General features: G+C 37.1%; 1 long non-coding RNA gene across 1 annotated transcript; it reads left to right on the top strand.

Moving 5' to 3' along the window:
* Positions 1 to 3,982: 3,982 nt before the first annotated feature.
* On the top strand, positions 3,983 to 8,039 carry LOC113973117. Its single transcript, XR_003536138.1, has 3 exons — positions 3,983 to 4,138; positions 5,054 to 5,131; positions 7,717 to 8,039. It is a non-coding gene; the product is annotated as an uncharacterized LOC113973117 (long non-coding RNA).
* The last annotated feature ends 889 nt before the right edge of the window (positions 8,040 to 8,928 follow it).

The raw sequence follows: 8,928 nt of genomic DNA, 5'->3' as shown, positions 1-8,928 counted from the left end.
GTTAGAAGAGCAAAAGAAGTATGGCTTATATCACAGCAGCAAAACCAAAGTACTTCTGATGACTTATATTTACATTACACAAACTGCACTTGAGAATAGGTCCAGAGGTGAACTAAAAATACTACACTTAGCAAGTAACAAAAGACTTCAGTGAGAAAATTAAGAATCAACTGGGTTGCAAAGTAGCATTTCCCAAATACTCTTTTGTAAGTTGTTCAGGTACTCAAAAATTCCAGGTTCTACTTTATGTTTTACATTTGAATGACAAGGTTTTGCTCAGTGAATGGAGAAAGCTGTTTGACATGGCAAATTTTCTGGTGCCAGCTCATTAGAAAGGTCTCTTTAGTTTAAAGCAGTAAGACCTTATTGAACTTGCTCTGCAAAATCTCTCCTAGCCCACGGGTCACCACTGAAAAAGATGGATAAAAATCATCTCCACAGAAAAGGGGAAAATGTAATTGATCTGAATTACATTTGCTTAGATTGCTGAATCTGGGTCAAACAGACAAGAAATAAAGCCTCCACTAAATAGAGAGGGAATAAAGATACCAGAAGAAAAAAAAAAAAAAGAGAAAAAGGATTAGGAAAACATGAAGTTCTCAGTCACACATGCCTGATTTTACACTACAGATCTGTGGAACTGCATTCAGAAGGTAGAACCATAAAAACTAAGAGAAGGATTATGATGGTCAGAAAAATTCAAAGAGAAATACTAATATAGCAGGCAGAGACACTGTCCACCTGACAAGTGCTCAGGTGATGCAGAGCCTAGAATATCTCTGGCTAAGCTGCAGCCAAAAGGGATGTTATCTCCAGATAACAAAGTGAAATCTAGCAGGGAGCAAAGGCAGAGGTGTTTGAGTTTCAAGCACCCCTTTTCCACTTCCCTCAGAAACATCACAGGGATATATTTTAAACTGAACCTCTCGTGTATTCTATGTATTTTTGTCTGAGTGAAATGTCCTTCTTCCTAGATTAATATTTTTTTTGCTTATTCTCCACAATGACAATCTAGGTCACAGTCATCCTGTAAATAATTTTTAATACTTCGTGTCCTTTAAGAAATCAAGTATAAATCAACTGCATAAATTAACTCCTGAAGATATCTTTTTCAGCAAACTGGATTTGGCTGCAGATTTGTAGTCCTCTCTGCTATGTTCTTTATCCAAGTGTGCCTTGATTATTAATCAGTGTGACATTGTCTTTGTGACTGAATTCTTGCCTTTTTCCTACAACCTACATTCTCCCATCTCAGCCATTTTTATTTCCTTTCAAGATCTCTCATTGGCAACATCTCATTGTGTTCATTTATTTACTTAATTGGCATTCACATAACTTTCAGTAACATGATCTATTAATGTTATTGATTTTTGCTAGGCTGCATGCTGTATCTGTTGTAAGCATTGATCTGAATACCTGGACACAACCTTGAAAAGTTTCAGTTTATAGACTGAACTACCAACTCCTTTCTGCATTTTCTTCCCACTATTTGAAAAATTTGCATTTTAGTTTAATAAAAAGTAAACTGCCACAAACCACAGACCTTCACTATTTTAATCACACTGTTACCATTCTGATTCCTAGAAACATGTCTTTTAATGCATGTTCTGACTTTTTTGTTTTCTTGCATGACTTTTTTTTAATTTTCTACTCCAATTCTCATCAAATAACACCTCACTCCTTGAAAAAAGCAAGAGAATTGTCCATCCCTCTGTCTTTTATGTGTCCACAACCATCAAATAACAGGTAAACTACAGGGTATGAGAAGACTAGGGACTCTTTTTTCCTCTCCAGGCCTGACTGAATGTAAATTGATATTTTTTTAACAACTCCATCTCCATATAAAAATTATAGATAGCTACTACAGGTTCATGAGAGATCAGGAAACCTTAGAAGGTCATCAGCTAATACCAGAGGGTAATTCTAACTTTGGAAACTGATATAAAAAATAACCTTATGCAATAGAAGTATTTGTCTGCATCTGTCAAGTTTCATAAGTGTGGCACTTCCAATTCTATTTTTTTTTTATTAATTATCTTAAATCAGGTTAAAATCATGAACTAAGTTGGAATTGCTGTTAAATGTAAAAACGACCTGAAGAGACCAGGGAATTAGTGCTGCCATCATTTAACCAAGTTCACCACATCAGAAGAACCTTCTTTACCCTGAGAGCCCACATTTAGGAAAAGTTGCATATTACACTGAAACTCATTGCACATTAAAAATCAGCAACATTTTCTCTGTAAAACAGTAACTACAAAATCTTCTAGTGCCATTTTAGATACACCTCAGCAAAGAGAATGGGACTTGAAATGAAATGGCAAGAGTCTAAGAAAAAAAAATTACATGTCCTTTACAAGCACTGAAAAACAGTATTGCTTTCTACATGTCTGCTAAAATAACACATATTCTACTTAAGTGCACAATACAACCTAACGCAAAATGTGGGCATTCTTTTTCCCTACTCTGATATAATGCAAACAGAGCAGGTAACACTGAGAAACACATTTTTATTATGGTAACCTTTATATTATGCCTCTTGTGAGCCCACAACATAGATTTCCGCACTTTTCCATTCACTGAATCAGGAAATCCTTCAGTTTTTTGTATTTCAGAAGGGACAAAAAACCAGCACAAACGTGAAAACGATTCACTTTGTGGATAAAAGAAAGATCAGCTTCCCTAAGCCACACTAAAATTCACTAAAATGAAATAAAACTAGACAGAAAGAAAAGGCGAGTGTAGGAAAGAAACAGGAGGAAGTTCAGCTCTGTCTCTGAATGAAAGTGTGTTTTCAGCAGGTTTACACATCTACAGGAAAGGCTTGGATGGGCTATGATATCACTATCTCATCAATCCTTGCAAACCTGAAAGGGCAATAGCACCAAGATGGATGAAGGTGCCTGTGCTGTTTGCAGTACACTGTGTGTGCTGGGCCATGCAGCTACGAGTTATAAGTATGTTTTTGAAACAAAACATTTTAAGAAAGCTATTTCATTTCTTCCTGCAGACCGCACTCTGTATTGCCTCAGGGACAAGTTACCTGAAGATTATTTTCTAGTTGTCTTTGTTGTTGTTGCCAGAAGGCCTCAAAGAATGAAAAGGTGCTTTTGAACAACAGGAAAGATATTCTGTAAGGGCATCACAGGCTCACTGGCCATTTACTGTTGTTCTTTTTCTCTTTGCATTAGGTTTTACAGCCCTTCTCAGCAAGTTGCCTTTGAAAGTATTTTTAGGGATACTAAATGTACTTATGACAGTTTTACTTTATACAAGTGAAACCAAGAACATAACAGGGTTATTTGGGGGTTGCTTATCACAACTGTATGATTGTGACCTTAACCTAAACCTGGAAATCCTCACATCAATTTCATGGATTTTGAGTTAAGCCCTAAGAAAACATTGATTTCATTAGTGAGTTTAAAATAGACATGCATTTAAAAAGATTTACTTGTTCCTTTTACACAGTTCAGAGGCTCAGATTCTACTACCTGTTTCTGTTGTTCTGTAAAGGAAGAGCACAGACTTTGGCATGGATTCCAAGGAGAGTCTCATAACATTATAAACTCACTTTCTCTCAACTCAAACAATGTAGAAAGCAATTAATTATTAAAATAATCCAATAGCTTGCAACATATGAAGTGAAAAAGTACCAGTTTTGCAATGATTGAGGGAGGGTTAGAACCTGTATCTACTAACATTTCTCTGTGATAAGCTTCATGTGCTACTAAATTCCATTGAAGTCTTTCTAGTAAAAATCACTGTAGTCACAAAAAAAAAAACAAACAGGTACCCTACTTTATATGCTTAAAAGACTTATAGGTATAAGTAAATACACTTTAATTTTGGGGTGGGGGTAGAGGAGACTAGGTGAAGGAGTGAAAGAAAAGGTGCGGAGGAAAGGTGTTTTAAGATCTGTATTTTTCATTCTCGCTATGCAATCTATTTTAAATTACAAAAAACTGATTTTTCCCCAGGGTGAGTTTGTTTTGCCCAACAACTGAGTTGGCAACTCCTGAGCTTTCCCACCGTGTTTTGACCACCACCCCATAGGATGAGGTGGGGGAGTGAGTGGCTGGCTGTTAGCTAAGGTTGAGCCCCCACACCTCCCAGCACTGATACAGAAACACCTCAAAAGGTGTTATACTTTTAACATATTGGTCTCACACTGGGGGACACTGATGTCGCATAAACTAAGTTTAGGTTAATTCATGCAGCTAAGCCTGTATAATATTCGACTTCAGCTCTCCACAAACAACTACAGATTCAAGACATACAACCTCAGTTCACTAAAGTTTCAGCCTGGAAGTGCAGACCTCTGCTTGCAAGTTAGTAAGGGAAAGAAAAAAAGCCTAAATGAGTCCTCCAAATAGGGGAAATTATCATCAGTAGCTGATCCTCAAAGAATGTAATTTTAGAAGGAAGAAAAGATGCATTGAAAAAAAAAAGCATACTGAAAAAGATTTAAAAAGAAAAGTTTTAAAATCAGCTACAATTTCAAATGAAGGAAACAATAAATTAAAAGTTCCAATGACCTGACTGGGTTATGGAAATAGTTTCGTAAGATTATCTAACAGTGAGTCACTAAAACATGGCCACTTCAACCTACACAAAAGACAGTCTCACAAAAACAAGGCACAACAGTCTGCTGAGTTCTCTGAGAGGCTACAATAGCTCAAAGGTAAACTTTTATCAAGGTGCCAAATTATTTTTTCACATATTTAAAACTTCTCAGAGACAGTAAGTCATGCAAATAATAAACACCCCCATATACAGTATAGATTCTCACTGGTAAGAAGGAAAACAACCCAAGAGGACACTGATACAAGTCCTGAAGTCATGGGACAAAATCACAATTCGGCACTTTCTGAATGCCTTGGCTGTAACTCCTAGAAGAGGTGTGTAATGCCAGAGGAGCCCCTGCTCACTGAAAAGGGTCACACCTATGAGGGCTGGGTGAAAAGGTCAAGGATTCCAGAGCTTTGTCTGTAGACCAGGCAAAGGAAGAACACAACAATTATACTGACTATGACCTTGCTTGATTCTGCTCTAGGTGAGCAGCTGAGTAGAGACGGTGCTTCTTCACAACCTGGGCAGTCACCAATGTCCCTTCAAAAAAGGCTTGAGCCATGTAAGCTTTGTTTTTAAAATATAGCAAATATATATAAATATATAATACAGCTTTTTGTCAGACTAAATTTGTGAGAGAAAACCAACAAACTTAATAAAATCCCAATAAAAATATTAAGGAACCTTTGGGAAGTTCCGTAGCCACTCTATAAAATGCAGCAGGTAGAACACGTATTGTAGCTGAGGATGGAGAGACCTACAGTGCAAAACTGAAGTTTTGCAGACACCTGCCTGCACGTGGCTGTGCTGAGTTACCTCTGACCAAACCTGGCTAAACACAGAGCTGTTTGCTGTGTCACTGTTCACTGCTGACCCCTCCTGCCTGTGACAGTCACCTCTGCAGTAAGTGAGCAATTCCTGTCTCAGTGCTGGAGAAGTGGAGAGTGAAATAGGAAAGAAAGTGTGTATTGTGAACTCCAACTCTGTTACAACCATGCTGGCCATGCTGATTCTTCCTTTATTAAGCAAAAATAGAATCAGATCACTGATCTTATGTAGAACAAAGAAAATTTGGCTATACATTTGTTTCACTGGGATTAATTTAGATCTTTAAAACATGATATTGTATAGTAAAGTGATTCATGGAAGACTTGAAAATAAAGTTAGGGGGAGGGTGTATGAAACCTTGAGATGCCAATTAAGTTCTCTGGATTCCACTGAGGTCATTGGAAATGCAGTGGAGGCTTAGTCTTAGCTTGGCCTGGCTCAGCTGTTATTTGTTATCTTTACCAATTCTCATATTTTACATCTCTAGAAGAGGTTTACCAGCTGCTGCATATACAACTATTGTACAACATAAGCTGGTATAGTATATAGGACAATTATTCATTTAAATAGGTCTATTAATCATTATAGTTTGTCATTTGGCACATAAAATGGGCTTGTATCCATTTTTTTTCTGTATGAAGTAGGCATTTTAAAATCTTTCACTGTCAAACAAGCCTGTTACACAGGCAGTGCAATCTTTAATGCTGTTTATTTATCAAACTTAATGTAATAGGATTCCTTGACATGGTACACTGATGAAGAAGTGAGGTTCATTTTCAGAATGCTGAAAAAGTAAACATCTAGTAGCTGATATTCCTCACACTTTCTGTAATGCACAAATATGAACTGCCTCAATGTGCAATAATTTCTACAGCAACCTGCAGGTTTTGTAAAATGCAATGAAAAAGCTGGCTGTAAGACCTGTTAATCACTGAAAAGTGATATTGTGAGCTACAGCTGCGGTCCAGTGATTCACCGATCTGGTAATAAACCAGTGACAGATGATCTCAGTTGTTGCAATATAAGAAGCATTAGCAACTCCCGGATTTAGGTAAAATGGTGTATTATATATCAGAACTAAGAGATTGGTATGTAAAAACAATTCCCTGCTGCAATGATATGCAACTTCTCATGGTCTCCAGAGGAAATAAAATCTTTTTTGGTTCATACCGCAATAAAAAACAAACCAAGTTGGTTTTTTTGTTTGTTCTTTTTAAGGGAGAGAATAAAAAGCATTACAAATCACTGTTACTAGTACAGCAAAACTTTAAATGTTCTGTGTGATAAATGTTTACTGTAGGTTATATGTGCATGAGATCTGCAATTGTACTTTCTCTGTTTGTCAGGTGCAATTACTTACTATGTACTAAAGCACACAAACAAAAGCACAAAAATCATTTACTCAGTGTTAATTACATTACTCCTGAAAATCAAAATAAGATGCCTAACTTCTTTCTTTCCCAAGCCCAACTTCCTCTATCTTATTATAAGAGAGATGAAAAGTCTTCAGGTAGAATTCAGGAGCACAGTTCAATCAAGACATACATTAAGATAAAAAAGAACATAATATTACCACAATGTATACACACTCACACAAGGATTTGTGATATTTCTCAAGTACCATTGTTAAAAAAGCAGAATTGCAGTGTTTATCATAGGTATAGTAATTTTTGCAAGAACAGGCACAATATTTTATAGTGTTCCTGTCAATTGAGCTTTCCACTCATAATATAACTCGTTAGGGAATGTGCAGGTTCATAAACCAGAATTTTCCAAAAGCAAGTGATAAGCCACCAAATACAGAAGTGATTCCGATATTCAGGCAGTATTTATATCGTGAATCCTATAAATGCAAAGTAAAAGAGATCATGACAGGAGCTAGTTCTTCAAATATTGCACAAAGCACTGAGCAGATATGTCCACCTTTCCCCAGACCAGGAAAACAACTCTGTAGGTAGCTAGTCCCTGTTCCATGGTGATTTGGCCAAAAAAAGAATGGTGATCTAAACCAAGAGCAAACAAAAAAAAATTCCAGTTTGTTTTGGTTTTGTTTTTTTTTCTAGAAACATTCTCACGGGAGAAAATATAACTGTATTTTTTCTACATGAAAATGAGAGAGAACAGACTTACCAGAGAGCAGCCTCGTGATACAGGGTTAAGCTGGGTCTTAAAACAGGCACAGGTGGAATCTGAATGTGCTCGTCTTACCTGTTGAAGGGGGGAAGCAAACACTAACCAGCAGTATAGAAGGCAGGCATGGCTCTCTAAAATAACTCAGTAAATCTGACTCACCCCACTTGTGTTTCTGTTTTCCTTCAGTTCTCTCTGCAACTCAGCCGCCCTCTTGGCAAGGCAGTGTGTTTTGCTGAATCAGCAGACAGGTGAACAAAGGAAAAGCAGTTTGTGTCTGGTTGGCACCCTGAGAGGTGCAGGAATGGGCCGGGTAACCAGCAGTGCCATCAATGGGGAAGGGATGGGCAAGAGCAGGGCTTGTGCCTCTTCAGGCACAGGGAATTCTTAGACTGCCTCAGCTCCAAATCCACCTGCAGTGTCAGGTGCTTTGCCCCAAAAGATACTTAACACAACAGCTTAGAGAGGAAACTGCATCTGCAGGCCAAACAAAAGAGCCTTGGTTTCGCATATCCTGGATCACTCTTTTATACTTTGCCATTGAAACAGAGAAGGAATTACTGGAGGAATTACTTTTTCTCCAAAACTCAGTCTTTTTGCAGAAAAGGAAGCGCTTTTTTTCCCCAGTCAGCCCTGAGAACATCAACATATGGAGCCTGTTAGACATAAGGGAGAGTGTAATGTGTTTTGAGAAAATTCACAGTTTTCTAACCTAGATAATGTCAGCAGAAATTGCTTTATTTGCATCGCGTATTATCAAAGCCAAGAGAAGAAAATATATTACAAAAAAAAAAGGGTATTTTTGTAGATCATACAAGAATAAAATTTTAAGAAGACAAGACATATCTGGAGAAGAACCAAATGCCATTTTTAAAGGTTTATATTTTAATTGAATCCAAGATGCTCAAGTAAGCCTTTTCTTAAGGTATATGTCCCTAATAAATGTCATTCAATAAGAAATAGAGAGGAGAGGATTGGGGTTTTTTCAATCCTAACTCTAAAGCATACACACAGAAAAGCACATACATGAAGACTCTTTAACTGAAAGTAAGAATAAATAAATTTTAAAGGGCTGTTCAGAATTACTACAATATATTTAATCCATCAAACACACCTTCTCTGTGTTTCTCTGAGCCTGAAGTAGAAAAACATAAATAGAATCTCCTGTGGGTGTGGAGCTATAATATCTGGTTCTTCTCTTACCTCCATCTTTCCTTCATTTCTCGCTGTATAGGTTGGAATTGCACCATAACAGTCTTGCTCTTTCTGAAATGAACAGCAATTTTGACATTAGACATACCAAAGGATCATGACTAGAATATATCATATTTCAGTGATTTGTTTTTTCTTTTGGGGGTGGTGGTAGGGGGTCAGAACAATGACAAAAAAATCCAGCAAAAA

This window comes from Neopelma chrysocephalum, unplaced genomic scaffold (genome assembly GCF_003984885.1).
Source record: "Neopelma chrysocephalum unplaced genomic scaffold, ASM398488v2 Primary Assembly neopelma1_98, whole genome shotgun sequence".
Lineage (NCBI taxonomy): Eukaryota > Metazoa > Chordata > Aves > Passeriformes > Pipridae > Neopelma > Neopelma chrysocephalum.
The sequence above is the reverse complement of the archived record's forward strand: the minus strand, read 5'-3'. Positions and strand labels throughout refer to the sequence as shown.